This window comes from Sinohyriopsis cumingii, chromosome 5 (assembly GCF_028554795.1).
Source record: "Sinohyriopsis cumingii isolate HCF-2022 chromosome 5, ASM2855479v2, whole genome shotgun sequence".
NCBI classification, from domain to species: Eukaryota; Metazoa; Mollusca; class Bivalvia; order Unionida; family Unionidae; genus Sinohyriopsis; species Sinohyriopsis cumingii.
Window position 1 is genome coordinate 78,333,966 of NC_142965.1, and position 21,005 is coordinate 78,354,970.

General features: G+C 35.6%; 1 protein-coding gene across 2 annotated transcripts in view; it reads right to left on the reverse strand.

Moving 5' to 3' along the window:
• The window catches only part of LOC149799536 (uncharacterized), a 349,619-nt gene that overhangs the window by 61,826 nt on the left and 266,788 nt on the right, over positions 1–21,005 (reverse strand). The gene's annotated exons all lie outside the window — the stretch shown is intronic.

Genomic DNA, 21,005 nt, shown 5'->3' on the forward strand with positions numbered 1-21,005 from the left:
AAGTTTATGTGTAATTACAAATACAGAAGAAAAAAAAAGAAAGGCCCTACAAGTTAGAGCAAAACAAAACAGGGAAAGGCTACTGTAGATAGTGACAAAATCCAAGTTCTGTTTGATAATGTTAAATAGAACATGACTTCTTATGAACAAATTGTTGGTGTATTTGTTGATAACAATCTAACATGGTTTATTCACATTAAACATGTTTGAAAAAAGGTTAAATCTTTAATTTTGTGTACGTTAGAAAATCAAACATTCGTTTCTCTTCATTATGGAGTAATTTTTTATGAAAGTTATATTCAACCATATTGGAACTTTTGTAATGCATTTGGGGTAATACCTCTAATTCAAACGTAACAGTTTTAAGACTCCAAAAGAAGGCAAGCCATTAAATTATGGATCAAAGTAAAGACAATTTTCAAAATACAATAAGTTATATTAACATTTTTCTAATATATCAAAGAATATTCGTTTAAAATCCATCAGTAAAATGTCAAGGAAAGCCATTCCTATCTTTCACCAAAGAGATGCTAATGTTACTCCAAATTAAGGTCTTTTAGAACCAAAAATTACATTATATCAAAGCCAAAGAAGGAATTGTTTGAAAATAGCCTTCAATATACTGGTCCACTGGTATGAAGCAATATTCCCAGTGACATTAAGCAGGTTCCTAGCATTTCTTCTTTTCATAATCAATGTCTAAAATGGTTGAAATCCTACAACACATGTCTAAGTTATATAAATACATCTTGCTTTTATTTGCTTATACATGTTTCTTTTTTATTGTTTTTTTTTTTACAAAGTTTTCAATACAATGTGATATTTTATTTATTTTTATGTGCTAAATGATGTTTGTTATAATGAGAAAGAAGCTTTGTTCCTCAAGGTAGATTAGTTCCTTTAATTGAGGTACCTCCTCTAGATAAAGTCATTATTATTAATATTATTGTTATTATTATTATTATTATTATTATTATTATTATTCCCCACATAAAGTCATTATTATTATTATTATTATTCCCCACATAAAGTCATTATTATTATTATTATTATTATCATTGAGAGATCTAGAAGTAGTGTCTGTTCTATGACAGATATTCACTTAAAAGGTGTTTGAGAAGGTTTGATTGCATCTTATATCTGTTTAACTTTTTCAAATGTTACTGTGGTTTGAATTATTTCTGTGAGTATCATTTAGCAACCACTGGCAATTAGTAGCATTGCAGTTGGCCAAATCATGGATATACCTCAGATGCCAAAGGCATCTTGTATTTGACCTTTAATTCTGTGTTTTGCAGCTATTGCCAAATCCAAGAAAACTTGTATCTGATAAACAAAAGTGATTCTGCTAAAAAGAACAGTTACCAACTCATTGTCCAGACTCAATGGACACTTACAAACTGATTGTCCAGACTCAATGAACACTGTTACAAACTGACTGTCTAAATTCAATGGACACTGTTACCAACTCATTGTCCAGACTCAATGGACACTGTCACAAACTGATTGTCCAGACTCAATGGACACTGTTACAAACTGATTGTCCAAATTCAATGGAGACTGTTACCAACTCATTGTCCAGACTCAATGGACACTGTTACAAACTGATTGTCCAAACTCAATGGACACTGTCACAAACTGATTGTCCAAATTCAATGGAGACTGTTACAAACTGATTGTCCAAATTCAATGGACACTGTTACAAACTGATTGTCCAGACTCAATGGACACTGTTACAAACTGATTGTCCAAATTCAATGGACACTGTTACAAACTGATTGTACAAACTCAATGGACACTGTTACAAATTGATTTACAAACTCAATGGACACTGTTACAAACTGATTGTCCAAATTCAATGGACACTGTTACAAACTGATTGTCCAAATTCAATGGACACTGTTACAGACTGATTGTACAAACTCAATGGACACTGTTACAAATTGATTTACAAACTCAATGGAAACTGTTACCAACTGATTGTCTAGACTCAATGGACACTGTTACAAACTGATTGTCCAAACTCAATGGACACTATTACAAACTAATTGTACAAACTCAATGGACACTGTTACAAATTGATTTACAAACTCAATGGACACTGTTACAAACTGATTGTCCAGACTCAATGGACACTGTTACAGACTGATTGTCCAGACTCAGCGGACACTGTTACAGACTGATTGTCCAGACTCAATGGACACTGTTACAAACTGATTGTCCAGACTCAATGGACACTGTTACAAATTGATTGTCCAGACTCAATGGACACTGTTACAAACTGATTGTCCAGACTCAATGGACACTGTTACAGACTGATTGTCCAGACACAGTGGACACTGTTACAAACTCATTGTCCAGACTCAGTGGATCCGGGCTCATTCAAAGACAATAATTTTGTCCAGAAAATAGTTCATCCAGAGTTCATCCTGATTTCTGGGCATATGGTGAAAGTCTAGTCACCAGGCGAGGGGAGAAGGGGGGGGGGGCAGGATCTTATTGTATCAATACAAAAATAATTATTCATTAAGTCTTTAAAACCACAGTAACGTAGCAACAAAAGTTACACGTTGGCATACCATACAAAGTAATGCAATGTCATTTGGACAGCAAATGGACAAGAGCATACTGGAACAGTGGAGGCAGTTAAGAAAACAACTTTGTCATTTGCCTGTCACTTTAACTGAATGATTGATTATTCCAACCCTCCAAATGAAGAAATTAAGTTATCGAATTTGGTATTCAAGTGAAATGGTCCCTGCTTAATACCTTTTTCATCACACTGCAGGCTTCCCTCATTTATAAAACAACCTTGGACAACTGTACCCAGGGTACAATATGTGCCCTCTGTGTGTGTGTGTGTTATTTAGATTTTTAATGTAGCTTTAACAATTTTAGTTATATCCCTATGATGTCTGCAGTGTGGCAGTTAATAGTGATGTCTATCGCTGGGACATGATGCTGCAGACATGTAGCATCATGTCACATGCAGTGACATTATCCTGCCTGACACCAGGCCGACCAGTCCTAACACTAACCTCTTAATGCTGAGCAAATAAACCAAATGCCATACCTTCCTTTGGCATTAGAATGATCATCCAGCCTTGACAGTACAAAAATTGATCTTTCTAAAATTCAGAAAAAGTCCATTCCCGAAACACCACCCTGGCTACTTAAACAACCAAAAGTACTTTTTAAGCTACACAATGGAAAAAAATCCGAGACAAACCCTTCCATCTTCCATACCTCAGCCAAAATCAGAGCAATAGACCTTGCTCTGCAATATATCGAAAACAAACGTATTTTAAACAGCATCATCTTCTCCGACTCCCTATCAGTACTTCAGTCACTACACAAAAGAAAACTGGAGAACCCATTGTTGACCAATGCCCTCGTCAAAAATACTAAGCTGAGTACCTCCCGCAATATTGTATACTGCTGGTTACCTAGCCATGTTGGTATTAAAGGTAATGAAAAAGCAGATCACGCTGCTAAAATGGCCCTATCTCATGAACCATCTGATTTTAAAATACCGTATACTGATTTTAAACCTAGAATCAAAGAGACTTTACATCAGAAGTGGCAGGCATCGTGGAATGACACAGTGAATAATAAACTTCATGCCATCAAGCCAACCCAAGGAGAATGGACGCCTTCCTACAGAATCATGCGTAGGGAGGTAGTCATTGCAAGAATCTGAACTGGCGATACTTATATAACCCACTCCCACATACTAAAAGGTGAAGACCCACCAGAGTGCGTTTCTTGCATTGAACCATTCACTGTTAAGCACTTTATGATAGAGTGTTGCGACCTGCAACCTATGTGATCAGTATTACAATGTTTATGACATGAAGGAACTTTTTGATACAATAAATGTCACTGTATTATGGAGTTCCTGAAAGCAGTGAATATTTACTCTAAACTCTAACTTTTATGCTATCACCTTGTGCAGTTTTATGCAATATATATACCGTCCCTTTTTTAATACCTTTTCATCACTCTTCATTAACATACACCATTTACATCCCCCGTTGATCGGGAAGCTTTATTTTTCACCGTTGCCATCTTATCATTTTAATTTCAACTATTTGGTTTTGATATCGCTGGTTGATATGCGACTTTTTATAATTTTTAAAAGATTATACATATAACATTTTGTTTGGCGCTAAATAGCCTAACAGTGCTTATGTGCCGCTAAAATACAACCAATCAATCAATTCTTTTCATTCTGCTCTCAACTCAAGAATCCAATTGCAACAAAAATAAAAGTACTTAGAAAGACTTTTTATATTAATGAATGAGAGAGACAGAGACAGAGACAGAGAGGGAGAGAGAGATACTGAAGAGAGGATTGAAATTATAATATCTCAGTGTGCAAACTCATCTGCATTTAGAGCATATTTCTTTGTAGCTGTTACAGTGTGTTATGCTGGCATACATGTATACTGGCCACTATGTATGGCCTACCATGTGCTGAAAAGTGGTGTTAAATCCATAACAACACCAACCCAAACACAGTTATAAAGAGTCAGTCCCTAGCAAGAGTGATAGAGAGTCAGTCCCTATCAAGATTTATAAAGAGTCAGTCCCTAGCAAGAGTCATAGAGTCAGTCCCTTGCAAGAGTTATAAAGATTCAGTCCCCAGCAAGAGTTATAGTCAGTCTCTAGCAAGAGTTGTAATGAAGTCGGTCCCTAGCAAGAGTCATAAAGAGTCAGTCCCTAGCAAGAGTTATAAAGACTCAGTCCCTAGCAAGAGTTATAGAGTCAGTCCCTAGCAAGAGTTATAAAGATTCAATCCCTAGCAAGAGTTATAGAGTCAGTTCCTAGCAAGAATTATAGAGTCAGTCCCTAGCAAGAGTTATAATGAGTCGGTCCCTAGCAAGAGCTATAATGAGTCAGTCCCTAGCATACTAAAATATGTCTCTTTGACGATCTATAACCTGGCAACTACAAAGATGATAGTGAGAGGACAATCTTTTAATATTGTGGGTGGAAATGACTATGCATCATCACCAACAATACATCACTCTTAAGAAAAGATTTATCAAGGGACAAACCACAAAATGAACAGCTTGCACGGGATGGGATGCTCGCTTGTCTAAAAATCCTTGGATAAATTGTTTAGCAGACATGCTCAAAGTTAACTAATTGAATTTTCATACATTGGTTGGAATCACCAGAAGCTGAAGGTCTGCACCTAGGTTGAATGTTTATTAAAGAAACATTGACACACTGAAAGGAAGACATGCAGACAGGGTAAAATATTAGATCAATGGCTACTTTGTAGCTAATTTATTTCACAACTTTTCCAGAACAAAAAGAAAAGAACTAACAAGTCCTCTGCTTTTGATTCTCGTTGTCTCTACACTGGGGTGTAGTGCTGTGGGAATGCATGGGAACAGCTTTCCCTGGCATTTTTGTGAATTCCAATACTTTTTTTGTGCTGTCCTATGCATCTGAGTAACATGCATTCTGTCACTTCTTCATTTTTTTCTCTTGCTTTTTTATTTAGCACTACACCATTGCTCTACACTGACTCTGATGACTCCATGTGCATTTGCAACAATAAAAGCGACATTATCAGTAAATGTCTTTTCTTTTTTCTTTATAAATGTAAGCATCTGTAACAAGAGACCCAAATGGGGCTCACATTCTGTTGGCTAAAATACATTTTAATTAATCCTCAAGAAGTTCATTTACTTCCTTCTTTAATTATTTGACTGCTCTGCATTGAATCTATCTGATATATTCTTGAGAAACTCCCAACATACTGAATCTGGAAACAAAGATATTTTTTAATATATATGTTTGAGTTAACATGTTTACAAGGTAACTGCATCAAGTCTTAGCCATGATCTTTGACCCTGAACCAGATGTCATAGACAGAAGATCACTGACCTCACTTCTGATACTGACCCACATGCTAAATTTAACTAAATTCCATAATAACCATCATTTTTATAATACCTCCAGGGTCTGGGCCATAAAATAGCATTTGTAATAATTTTACTAAGAGAAGAGAATGTATGGCCCTGAACTTAGGCTTAAAACCCAAGATCCTGTATACCACCTATACCTGCTTATAAGTCAAGCTGCAAAAAACAAAGATCCAGATCTGACATAGCATGATGTGTTAGTAGATCAGGGTCTATGTTGTTTGTTCAACTGATTAATTCTAAGAAACTGCATAGACCCAGATTTGCTGGTGCATTATGCATTTGGAGATCTGGGTCTGTACAGTTTGCAGACGAACTCATAAGCAAGTATGTAGTAGGCAAGTGAGGCTGTTTTTTGGTGCAGCAAATATGCATGAAGTGTCATGTATTAAAATCACAGTTCATAATATAAATTTAATAAATGATCATGTGTATTTCTTTTTTTTTATACTGACTTTGTGGGTACACAGGCAGGGTGCTGCCAGTTTTGTATGTTGATGCAACCTATCAAACTGCATTAAGGGAGACAATTAATCACAATTAACTATCATTTTGTCTGGAGGCTATCATCAAAAGATCAACAACAAGTTCCAGGAAGAGAATTATCAAACAAATATTAGGGAGAGTGTTCAGGGACCACAAATAATTGAATGAGACCTGTTTAATGGTCCTAGAATTATTGTTTATGCCTACAAGATTCTTGGGGATTAATCTGGAACATTGGCATGTTGAAATATTTAATATCTAGCTTTACAAGTTATACAATTTTTTAAGTTATCTGAGAGAGAGAGAGAGAGATCCCTTCATCTAGTTATCTAGATATCCACAGTAATTAAGTTAGTATAGCATCAGATTCACAATAGAATGATCACAGGTTTGATACTTGCCGAGGCCATATTGCCTCAGTATGTCCTTGGGAAATGCACTTAACTCCTATTTTCTTGGCATAATGCAGCCAATAATTTGTTAAAGTGCTGTTAAAACCCATGAATTGTAGGTCCTGATGTACTGCATTTATCTAACAACCTATGTGGGTTAGTACGGGCCTTGATAAATTATATATCATGTACAGAAAGTAACTGTATATATAAAACTGCTTAAATGAATATCAATTAAACCTGGCAAATAAGTGAATTTTTCTCGTGTACTTCTCATTGAACGCTTGCTAATGAGATGGTCGAAAATTCTTGTCTTGCTGTCATGATCATGAAGACAATGATCAAAACGAATCTACCAGTACTTATTTTCATGTGGCTAATTTTCTTGCATGGTGCTCCAATTAAAGTCTGTCATAATTCTATGAAACTACTATGTACAAAATAGCTAGAACATTTTAACTTAATTCAAAATGGGGACTTCCTCAAAATTCAAATTTAATTCAAATGGGAAATTCCTCAAAATTCAAACTTAATTCAGATATGGATTGAGTTGGTTGTTGTTGTTGTTGTTGTGGGGTTTAACGCCATTTTTCAGCACGATAGGCTATACATGGTGGCCAGTATTAATGGTGGAGGAAGAACCCGGAAAACCCCGGAAAGAACCACCGACCCACGAGAAGCTACTGGCAGGCTTTCTCACATGCCCACATTGGCTGAATCTTAGACTCGAACCGCCGCAGACAGAGGTGAGATGGCAGTGATCCGTAACGAAGAGCGCTTTAGACCACTCGGCCACTCGGGGCCCCGATTGAGTTGGTACTTATTTGGAAATACGGGAGAAGAAAAAAGGTCTCTCAAGCACCAAGTACAAGGGAACAACACTATAATGCAATGGTTGAGGTCCATAACTGATAACTACATGTACCAAATTAAAGTATATCAAGAAAAATTAATAAAAAATAATAATGATAATAATAATAATAATAATAATAATTTCACTTCCTGTAACTATATATATTAAACAGGATCATGACTACCCCATGCTTGATGAAATTTTCATTATTTTTAAAATATAGGTTCTAAAACAAATAAATTTTTTTGTCAGCTTGGCTAAGTAGTGTCAAGGATTAAAAGCATTTAAAAAAGTCATAAGCAATGACATGACAATATTATATCTGAATTCATGTCATAATGACGTGAATTATTGTGAGTTTCCCCTCTACCTGTGTTATGGTAAATGCAGGAGTCAGAATATTAATATCTTTCAAAACTTTGGTGAAGGTTTGATTTCAGATACGATATCACAAGTAAATACTTGTCAATATTTTGTAACAGCTGGATAGGGCTTTAAATCAGGCATGGACTTATCATTGGATAAATATGGTAATTTTGTCATTAACCACCCAGAAAAATATTACTGAGTGCAAGATGACAGATTACTGATGGCGATTATCTTATAACAATCTTTACCTAAGAGACGGATCAATACTGCTTTCATTTAAATCAATTTTTCTTTGTTTTCTTTACATAGGGGCCCTGGGTGGCTGGTCTAAAATGCTCACCTTTACTGATCACTGCCATCTCATCTCTGTCCACATGGGTTTTAATCTCTGGCTTGAATTATGTGGGTACGTGAAAAAACAGCCAGTTGCTTCCCATGGGTCAGTGGTTCTAACGGGTTTTCTTGGGTTCTTCCTACACCAATTATACTGGCCGCCATGTATAGCAGACTATCTTGCATTGAAAAATGGCGTTAAACCCAAAAGAACAACAATTTTTCTTTTGTTTTCTTTAACAACATGTACAATTTCTTATTGCAGAGGATTTAATTAAAACTGTCTTAGTTTTAATTTTAATGATAAACATTCACATAGCCCAGATTTATCCTGAGGTGAACGCAGGTCTTTTCAAAGAGGGTTACATTTGATAAGGACATATCTTGTTTTGTTTGTTTGCTTTTCTTCTCTTTTTCACTGAAACTTCAAAACTGTTTTAAAGGTAAAACAAGGGATATTTTCTGCATGGTGAAAATTTAAAAGATTACAATAAACCCACTATAAATCTGCTACTTAGTCTAGCAATAAGACAAAATCTTTCAAGCTCAAAATAGTAGCTTTAAAACACGGAATATCCTATTGCAACTAATGCACACTCATGAGAAATTAAACTTCTAAAGCAAAATAATGTAATGAGTGTCCTTACATTCTTTTGGGCATAATTATAACTTGTCATATATCATTCAGCAGAATTACTAGACAGAAAATTCATGTTCTTAGTTGTTGTTGTTATTGTCATTATTGTTGTGGGGTTTAACACCATTTTTCAGCAAAAAATAGGCTATACATGGCGGCCAGTATAACTGGTGGAGGAAGAACCAGGGAAAACCCTCAGGAAAGAACCTCCAAAATGAAAGGAAGCTACTGACAAGCTTTCTGACATATCCACACAGCCATGACTCAAATCCATGCAGATGGGGTGAGATGGCAGTAATCTGTAACAATGAGCACTTAAGATCACTCCACCATTCTGCCCCCCCCCCCCCCAGGGTTTAATAGTCAAACTCAGTGTAAAAAATTAAAAATAAAATATCACTGACACATATTAGGAAATTAATGCATTTTCTTTCATTCTCATGTCCAACTCTAATAACAGAAAATCTTAATTTTCTTACTTTGAGGATGAATTTCAAAAGCCCAGAACACTGGAATAAAACACAATGTATTACTTTTGGCTCTGCTGTGAAGGAGTGAGGTGTGGTGAAAAAAATGGGGGATCAAATAGTATTTGTTAGTGATATAAATGGAAGTGTGTCTTTCGTATGAAAGCAAGTTTTGAAATAAACTAAATAAATCCCATATTTATTCACTTATCAGTCGTACCCAACTGCAAACTTCTCAGACCCAGATCTGCCAGTGCATTATGCACTGGCAGATCTGGGTCTATGTAGCTTGCTAGGAGCAATGCAATTAGAACAAACAACACAGACCCTGATCTTATGGCACATTATGCGTTGACAAATCATGGTCTATAATGCTGCTTGAAGTTGGACTCATAAACATGTACATATGGTAGAAATTTGTGCAGAGGAATTGTTAGTGTCATAAATAATCACAATTGCACATGCCTGATGAAGCTATAATTATGTCATTAGAAGCTGAACTGGATAAAGCTGATGTTGATGAAGGACAATCAATCAACCATAAGGATTACATGGCATCTACCAAAAAATCCTCAATAGGATGCTGGGATCTAAGTCAAAACTATATACTTGCTTATAAGTCATATCCTAATATAGCAAATAATATAGACCCTGATCTGCCATTGCATGATGCACTGGCAGGTCAAGGTGTATACTTGTTCAGCTGATTACTCCTAGCAAACTGCACCAACCAATATCTGTAGGTGCATTATATGATACACGATCTGGATCTATGCAGTAGCATTTGAATTGGACTTAGGCACGTATATATGGTATCTGAATCAAAAAGAGTAAACAGATCTGTGTATAAGTCATTGGGTACATTTTAGGCATACTGATTTGATTATTTGGAATTTGTTGTGGAGGTGTGCCAGTCTGTGGACTGGCTAGACAACCAGTGGTCCAGGGCATGGTACTGGTGGAGAGCTTACAGGACCAAAGTAGACACACCCACCTCAAGATATGGCATTTTTAAGTTTTCAAACCATCTTTTGGACACTTGAAAGAAAAATATTACGAAAGAATGTTTGACTGACATGTCCTGGTCTTCATGTTTCCTACAGACCAAATCTGGCAATCACATCATCTAACCATAATTCAGAGAAAAAAGGAAAATTTCTTTTCACCGTAATTGATAACTAAAATTTGCTAGGTGCAATGACTTTAAAAATGCCATCATTTCATGGCTAAACGTGCCATCCTGTTCTGATCAGAAATGAACTGAACCCAGTTTGTACAGTCTGGTACCAAATATTTTAATTTAAAAAAATAAACCTCAAGAATAATTACATTCCAATGCTTGTGAATTCAAAAAAATAAAAAAATTCCATGGGCTGAGAACATTATATAATGCAGTGTTATATATTTTGCATGAATATTCTCAGGCAAACTGATACCTAGATCACCGCTCTGGTGGCCTAGTGGTTAGAGCATCCACCTCGGATGCAGGATGTTGTAGGTCTGATCCTGGACCAAGTCATACCAAAGACTTACAAAAATGGTACTAACAGCTTCCTCACTTGGTGCTCAGCATTAAGAGGTTAGTGTTAGGATTGGTCAGTCTGGTGTCAGGATAATGTGACTGGGTGGGACATCATGCTACATGTCTGCGGCATGATGCCCCAGTGTTAGACATCACTATAAACTGCCACACTGCAGACATCATAGCGATATGACTAAAAAATTGTTAAAGCTACGTTAAAAATCCAAATCACACACACACACACAAAACACAATCACACACGCACACACACATACATGCATACACACCTAGATCCATAACCACATTGTGTGCATGTACAGATTTTAGTACTGTTGTTGTTGCTGTTGTTGTAGGGTTTAACACCATTTTTCAGCACATGATAGGCTATACATGGCGGCCAGTATTAATGGTGGAGGAAGAACCCAGGAAAACCCTGGAAAGAACCACCGACCCTTGAGAAGCTACTGGCAAGCTTTCTCACATACCCACATTAGCCGAATCTGAGACTCGAACCCATGCAGAAGATTTTAGTAGTAACCACAATGAAGAATCATGCACCATACTGTGTGCATGTAGAGATTTTAGCACTAACCACAATGAAGAATCACACACTATATTGTGTGTATGTACAGATTTTAGTACTAACCACAATGAAGAATCACACACTATATTGTGTGCATGTACAGATTTTAGTACTAACCACAATGAAGAATTATGCACTATATTGTGTGCATGTACAGATTTTAGCAATAACTACAATGAAGAATCACACACTATATTGTGTGCATGTACAGATTTTAGTACCAACCACAATAAAGAATCACGCACTATATTGTGTGCATGTACAGATTTTAGTACTAACCACAATGAAGAATCATGCACTATACTGTGTGCATGTACAGATTTTAGTACCAACCACAATGAAGAATCACGCACTATATTGTGTGCATGTACAGATTTTAGTGTGTGTGTGTGTATGTGTGTGTGATTAGGATTTTTAACGTAGCTTTAACAATTTTTCAGTCATACTGCTACGATGCCTGCAGTGTGGCAGTTTATAGTGATGTCTAGCACTGGGGCATCATGCCGCAGACATGTAGATGATGTCCCACCCAGTCACATTAGCCTGACACCAGGCCAACCAATCCTAACACAAACCTATTAATGCTGAGCGCCTAGCGAGGCAGCTGTTAGTATCATTTTTGTAAGTCTTTGGTATGATTCAGCCAGGGATCGAACCCATTACCTCCCGCTTCTGAGGCGGACACTCTAACCACTAGGCCACCGTGGTTAGATTTTAGTAGTAACCACAATGAAGAATCACACACTATACTGTGTGCATGTAGAGATTTTAGTACCAACCACAATGAAGAATCACACACTATATTATGTGCTTGTACAGATTTTAGTACCAACCACAATAAAGAATCATGCACTATCTTGTGTGCATGTACAGATTTTAGTAGTAACCACAATGAAGAATCACACAGTACTATATTGTATGTATGTACAGATTTTAGTACCAACCACAATAAAGAATCATTCACTATATTGTGTGCATGTAGAGTTTTTAGCAGTAACCACAATGAAGAATCACACAGTACTATACTGTATGCATGTACAGATTTTAGTACCAACCACAATGAAGAATCACACACTATATTGTGTGCATGTACAGATTTGAGTACTAACCACAATGAAGAATACACAGTACTATATTGTATGCATGTACAGATTTACACAAAATTCAAGAAACTTTATTTAAATGTCAGTAATCTGGATAACATAACACAGGCTCTCGGTAGCTATTTCACCAAACGTTTGTGGGAGGAATTGATTGGAATAGAACGTTTTGATTTTAAGTTCCAGACAGAAAATATTTAAATGAAGAAATTAAACCTATTAAGTAAAGAAATGCTTTTATAAATAATTAAGGCACTTTTAGTTGTGTGTGTTCAGGGTAATAAAAGCAGAGTTAACAACTAGGCCACAAAGTGGGCTTCAGTGCTTTTCATTTGTTTTATTTGGAGTTTATGGTACTATGGAAACACAAGTAGGTTATCCAGTGCCAAGGCAGTTGGAGGAAAGTGCCTTTGAATTCAAGGAAAATTTGGCTTAATCACCAAATTTTTGTAAAGAAATATTTTTTTAAAGATTTATGTTTAGTTGATAAAGAATGCATTTTATTCTGTTGCCAAGCAATGAGTTTTTAACTGCCAATTATTCTCTGCTGTTTCTGTTACTGAGTCATCTTCCAGCCTCTTGATGCATTCATTGGAAAATATTTCATTTCAACTTATTTCTATTTTATTCACCATTGCCATTAATATTTTAGAATTAAGATTGTGTATTTTGTATTACAGTATATCCTTTATTTCTTCAAAAAAGGAAGATGTGTGATTTTCTTTGAACAAGGTTTCTGAAACTGCAGCTAAAAATGAAGTTTCGTATTTAAAATGGGAGGAGTCCCATGGGAAGTATAAAATGTGTCACATGACTCAAATGTACACATTAAATTTAGTATTAAAAGAATGTTCAAATGCAGTGCAGGATATCAGGATTTGATTCATGGACCATGTTTTAGGAGGTTTTATACAATAAAATCTTCCTTCTGTAACTGTTATAAAAGTCTATTATATAAGACTATTTTGAGACAACCCTTCTTTCCTGACAAAAATGGTCTCAAGTCAAGTGGTCTCATAAATGAGGTCACCATAGAAATTAATATTAAGAGTGCATTAAGAATCTGGTCTTGCTTGACAAGTGGTCTCCAAAGCAGTGTTACATCACCTATAACATTAGGTTTTATTATTGTTAGGCCAAGTGAGCTTATGGTTTAGCTCTGCACCCATCATGCATCATTTGCCCATCATGCATCATTTGCCCATCATGCATCATTTCTCATTATGTTGCCTTTCGTGTCCATTAACAACTGCAATTTTCAACTGGCCCAAGGGTTAGAGTATCTGCCTCGGATGCAGGAGGCTGTGGGTTCAAACCACCCTGGCAGAGTCATACCATTGAAAGACTTATAAAAATAGCACTAGCAGCTGCCTTGTATGGCTGTCAGCATTAAGAGGTCAGTAGGACTGGTCTGCCTGGTGTCAGAATAATGCCCCAATGGTAGACACCAGTATAAACTGCCACACTACAGACATCATAGCAGACTATTGACTTATTTGTTAAAGCTATGTTACAAATCTAAACCACACAAACACACACACACACACACACACACACACACACAGAGAAAATCATTTCACCAGTTTCAGTCAAACATTTTTGACAAAGCTGACAGCATTTTGGTGTGAACGACTTCATGTTTGAAGAAAAGATGCTGATGTGCTATCAAATATGGCCATAATTACGAGGAAAAAAAACTTTAAAGTTATTATTTATTAAAAAAATATAATTCAACAAAACTTTAACACAAAACATTATGGCATAAGGGCCTCTCTTTCGTACAACTAATTTTAATCTGCTGTTACTAAAAATTGGGGGAAAATCCTTGAATGACTTTTCCAACACAGCAGAATAGAATTTGACCAAATTTCACACAAAGCATACTGGCATAAATATCTTTCAATTCTGTACAATGATGCCAAGTTTATATCTACAGCCACCATTGCATTTTACTGAGGTCTTAAAGAACCACTCAGAAGAATTTAACAGAAAGCAGCCTGGTATGATGATCCTTCAATTCTGTACAGTGATGCCAAGTTTATACCTACAGCCACCATTGCATTGTATTGACATCTAAAAGAACCACTCAAAAGAATTCAACAGAAAGCATCCTGTCTTTCAGATTTGTACAAAATTATATTACGGCAAAAGAAACCTTTCATGGTTATTAACAGCAAAATTACAAGAAAGGCCTGTCTGGGTTTAAAGATCATAAAAAAAGTTAATTGGAAATAAATGCAGTAATCTTCAGTGATCTTCAAGTAATTTTGTTTTCTTCTGTTGGTTCTTTTAAACCAGTCTGCACTGGCTACCTTACTTTGCCCTTGGATATTTTTTGGCCTTGCATCAGGCCTTCCTGTTTCAATTTTAGAAATGTATTTTAGTGTTGGTTTTCTCATTTTATGACCCAATATTCCTCAACCACTAATAAATTTGGAAATTTGAATTGCATCTAGAGTTTAAGTTAATTCTTAGTAAGTGAATTTCTAAATATCTGTTTTGATGCTGTTTAAAATATGGAGTCAGTTTAAAGAGAGTTATGTTTACTCAGAATATTTTGATAGCACTAAACTTAATAATGTAACTGTCTTTCAATGACCCAGCTTACTTTGCAGACACCCCATGTATTTTTGTAACATGCCTTTTTGAAGAAAAGCATGGGACATAGTATGTGTGATTCTATACATCCATCTGTTGCATTGGCCTTCTGCTTTATAACTTTAAAACTGATAGAGATCAAGGGTTGAAACTTGGTAGACTTACAATATCATCACTAGAAGATGTATACTGTTCCAGTACATTGGGGTCCCTATCTTTAAGGTCACCATTCAGTATTGTATCATTTCATTACACTTTCCATCTGTTCTATAACTTTAAAGCCATTGGAGATCAAGAGATGAAACTTGGTATATTGGTACATCATCACTAGAGGAAGTGTTGTCATCCTATCATCAAACCCCAGGCCACAGTACAGTATTTTATGTTTTTCTTCACACTCATTTTTTCCACTCTATAACTCTGGAGCTGTTAGATATTAAGCATACAACTTTATATATGTCATCATTAGCAGGTGTTTTTATTTTTACCACACTGGGGTCTTATCTTCAAGGCCATTATGGTGATGTTATATACTGAATTTTTCTCTGACATTTTTCTGACACTTTTTCCTTCCACCCTGTATTTTAGACAGTTTGAGATGAAGGGATGAAACTTTGTATCATTAATAGGTGTCATGTACCACATAAACAATTGACTATTTCAACAGTTTCAGGTCTTAAGGCATTTTAAAGACAAAGCATTTTTGGGCAACAATACTGCATGCCAGTATTTTCATTCTTTAGACTCTTCAACTCAAGCACTGAAACACTTAAGGCCAACATTATATACAGGTAAAATAGAGCGATTAGCAAAATTTGACCAAATTATGTCAGTCTGCCATCAAATATGGCCACCATTACTAAAAATAGAAAAATCTTAAGAAAATGACTTTTCAAAAACTGCACAAAAGAATTTTACTGAATTTCTGAGAAAAACAAAGCATTCTGCCAAAGGGGGCTTTCAATATTTTTTCAAACAAATTCTGCAAATCTACCTTGAAATAAACCAGCCACAAAATGGAAATTCCTGTAGATATTTTATTCTATTACAAATCACTGGACAGAAATGGACAAACTTTGACAAAAACATCCTGGTATTAGGAGCTTTCTGTTTTGATAAAAATAGTGCCAATCCAGCATCAAAATATGGCTTCTGTTACATATAAATACATATAAATACTCTGGAATATTCATCAGAATTGGATTTGACAGATAAGCAACTGTGGCATGAATGGGTTTACAAGTGATGCTACCACACCACCAAATATGGCTGCTTATTGCTAAATTTTAAAAGTATTTAAATTGCATTATCAGAAAAAGACACTGAAAAGAATTTGATAAGTGTTGACAGAAAGTGCAACCACATAATGGTCTCTCAATATTGGACCCTTGATGCTGATATGAAATATGGCTGAAAAAATAGAGAAACCTTAAAACTTGTTTCTTAACTTAATGAACGTCAGAAGAAAAGCTTTTTTCTAAACCTATCACTATGAATTTTGTACTTGATTACCTGCATTTCACTTGTGAGAATTACAGTACTTTTTGTTCAAATTTTTCCCATAAATTTTTACAGCAACTCCAAGGCAGGCTTAAGTGCTTCTTTTTTTGTAAATATGTTTGGTGAAGAGAGTGTCTGAGAACAAATTATTTTAAAATGCTTCATAACATCCCTTAATTTACCATACATTGTTTTGTAAAAGAATGACATCTAAAAATTAATATGCACAATGATACATTTGACTTTGTTGATTAACCCTAAACAGATAAACAAGTTAAAACATTAAATGAATGGGGCCCAGAGTGGCCAAGTGGTCTAAAGCACTATCTATTATGGATCACTGCCATCTCACCTCTGTCTGCGTGAGTTCGAGTCTCGGATTTGGCTACTGGTAATGTGGGTAACTTGCCAGAAGCTTATCGTGGGTCAGTGGTTCTTTCCGGGGTTTTCCCAGTTTCTTCCTCTACCATTAGTACTGGCCGCCATGTATAGCCTATCGTGTTCTGAAAAATGGCGTTAAACCCTACAACAACAAAAACAACAACAACAACATTAAATCACTAACGGTACTGAAATTCTGTCAGAAATCATTGTAGAAAAACTACCCTTTAGATTTGGCATGTCTGGATCTGGAATTGCTGATAAAAAACGAGAAATAAGGATGCGGAAAATTCTTATTCAGTAGGCTGTATGTTCTTTTCGATGGCCACTCTTCACGATATAAAATATTTTTTCTGAGACTTTGCATGTGACACTGTCAGCATTTCCACTCTGTATGTTATAGACAGCTGTCTTCGATAAATTAAACAAAAAATATTTCTCACATTGTCACTGGATAGTTGTATCTTCAAGAGCCTGGAATACAAACTTATTTCTTGGATTCAGCCAATGTGGGTATGTGAGAATGCTTGCCAGTAGCTTCTTTTGGGTCGGTGGTTCTTTCCGGGGTATTCCCGGGTTTTTCCTCCACCAATAATACTGTCTGCCATGTATAGCCTATCGTGTGTTGAAAAATGGCATTAAACCCTACAACAACAACAACAACAACAACAACAAACTTATCTGATAATGACTCATAATGATTAATTCATGCAGACTCTATTGTCCTTAGATAAAAATACGTGTCAATCAAAACAAGAAAGATTTATAAATTGTACATCTGTGTTATTTAAAACGTTCAAAATGGAACTGTATTAAAAAAAATCTTTGCTGGTATCATCTGTAAAGATTTAGTTCCAATTGGATATTATATAAAATTTACTGGACTCTGTGATTTGGTAGAGGGACTAATACACCATCATATATGTGACAGAACAGAGAAGTCAGTTTATGACAAATTGGAGCATTTGAAAAATTTGGTCAGGAGTTTTGACTTTAAATGATGAAGGATTTTCAATGAGAATTGCAAATTTTTCATTTTGGCACATATCTTTCAGTGAGGATCCAAAGCCCGGGTTACTGTGTGAGTAGCCCATTTGCATGATAATCTTTATGTGATTTCCCAGTTGGGGAGCATTTCATTGACTAGGTCTGGAAAATGATCTGCTACTGTAAACAGGAGATTATATTTGGTTATAAAGTTGATACATTTTGTCTCAACATGTATATATCTCAATCCACATTTGGTGCATATTCTGTGAATATGGATTACATTGATATTGTATTTGTTGTTGCAGTCAATATGCATTGATGTGCTGCATGATGGGTAATATCATTCCTGCCATCATAGCAGATTTTTTAAATCAGCTTTGTGGAATGTGAAGAATGCATATTCATGTCCTCTGAATTTAATTCCTACCACTGAAATTCCCACTCCTGTCTATTACTGAATTTTGTCAAAAATTTCAGTTGCTTCAATTTAGGCATTTTAACATTGGGAGATAACACATGCTTAGACAGCTGGGCAAATTTTAAACACCAAATTAAAACCAACCCTGATTTATGGTGAGTGAGCTCGTTAATTCCAGCCATAATCTATTTTAGTCTTTAATCCTTTTGGAATTCTGTTTACACATAGTATAATCCTTGTTGACAAGCTTCAAACATTGAAGCTAGCTGACCCTGCTGACAGAATCAAAGGCTGTTAATTGTTTTATCCTGCTTGAAATTTGCAACAAAGTCATCATATGCTGTATAAGCCAGTTCAATCATGTGTTCACTGACAGTATTATGATAAATATGCTATACTGGAAGCAAGGTGTGAAAAGTACTGAAAAAATACAAATGTTCAATAATAATTTTGCATACATGAGATATTTCAGTGAGTGACAGGAGGGACGGGAGACACTCATCTCAGGAGGAAATCCCTCCTGTGCAGGAGGCTCACATGTATGTACTATTCTGATTGGTTTATTTTGATTTGATAGATTAATAACTATTCCCTTTTGTTTATATTCCTGTTTCCATTGAAATCATTTATTTGTACAATAATCCCATAAAGCTATATATAGACTTTTCCTGTAGAAAGTGCTTACATACTTATCTCCTCCTAGCCGATAGGTGTCAGCAATAGCATTGGCCATGAAGGTGCTGACAAAGCCTGGTTACTGAGCATATAAATTTTGTAATTTTAACTAGTTATGATAACAGATCTATTAACCATACACATGTATTTCAAATTACTTAATTCATCTCGTGTAACTAACACAACCAATTTGATCTGGTGTCTTTTAACAGCTCATTCATAGTGTACAAATTGATCAATTTTATGTATTACTCTGTGCCCTCTATTGAGAGACCACCTCTCTGGAGATTCTGTAATTATAATAACTTAGAGCTATAAAGAGTTTCACATTTTGCTGTGTGCATCTAAAAGGAATAAATTAATTTAAATATATATAGTGTGATACTCTCAAACAAATAACAAACTGTGATGGATAATCAAAAAAATATAACAGTTTTATTACATGTGCTTACTGGATTTATCTACATATAATATCATCACTATAAACAATTTACTTTTTTCTGCTTCTTTCTTTCTTCCATTCACTTTTTCCTCAGTGATCACAATTACACAGACGTACTGATACACACTCGCTATTCTAACTGATACAAATATTACACACTGAAAAAACAAATAATCAAGTATGAAACAATGCATTGGTTTTGACAATAATTTAGCAATTGATAGTTTTGCCTTGCTTCTTAGAGAAGGTGTGTTTTACAGGAAGGGGTGATGCTGGTAAGAATTTTTCAACTGGTGGCATGGTTTGTTTCTTTAGTTACTGAGTAAACAAGGTTACATGATATGCATGATAGAAGAAAATATCTTGTCTCTCATTATCAAGTTATATTGTATACAGTAAGGGGTGGTTTTGGACAAGAATTTAGCAGGTTAGAAGGTATTATTGTACGAGTACTAGATTTAACAGGATCAATAAATCACAGTCCTAATTTGTGCAGTTGTTGTTGTTCTAGGGTTTAACGCCATTTTTCAGCACAAGATGGGCTATACATGGCGGCCAGTATAACTGGTGGAGGAAGAACCCTGGAAAACCCAGGGAACAACCACCAATCCATGAGAAACTACTGGCAGGCTTTCCCACGTACCCATGCTAGCCAAGCCTTGGACTCAAACCCACACAGACAGAGGTGAGATGGCAGTGATCTGGAATGGTGAGCACTTTAGACCACTCGGCCACTCGGGGCCCCAATTTGTGCAGTAATAAGACTTAAAAAATTACATAAGTCATATTGTGACTTGTTGACCTTCTCTTTTTCATAACTCCAATAAAATTAATCATGACAATTTCATCTCTGACATTTTATCCTGTTTCATAACTGTAAAAATCAGAATTGTTATTTTTATCCATTGTATTATAAAACATTCACTTATCTACACATATAAGCTTTTCTGCTGACATGACTGCTTGAGATAATCACTGGTATTCAGAATCAACATGTAGGAAATAATCGACTCTCAGGCAAACCACGTACCAGTAGGTGAATCAGTACATTAAAGGCTGACGGTCATGTGATACAAATATGGCCATGTCCATGGAAACAAACATAGAAAGGTCTATAGTGTGAGAAGGAAACACTGTTGCATCTATGTGTAAACAAAACTTATTTAAACAACAGAAAAGAAGAATGCATACAGTATAACATCCAATCGAATAGACTAATAGTCCATCAAAAGAAACATACTTTTAACTGCTTCTCAAAATTTAAATGAAATTCTTTTCCATGGAACTTCTTTGCCTTGATATCAGTGATGCTGGAATAGT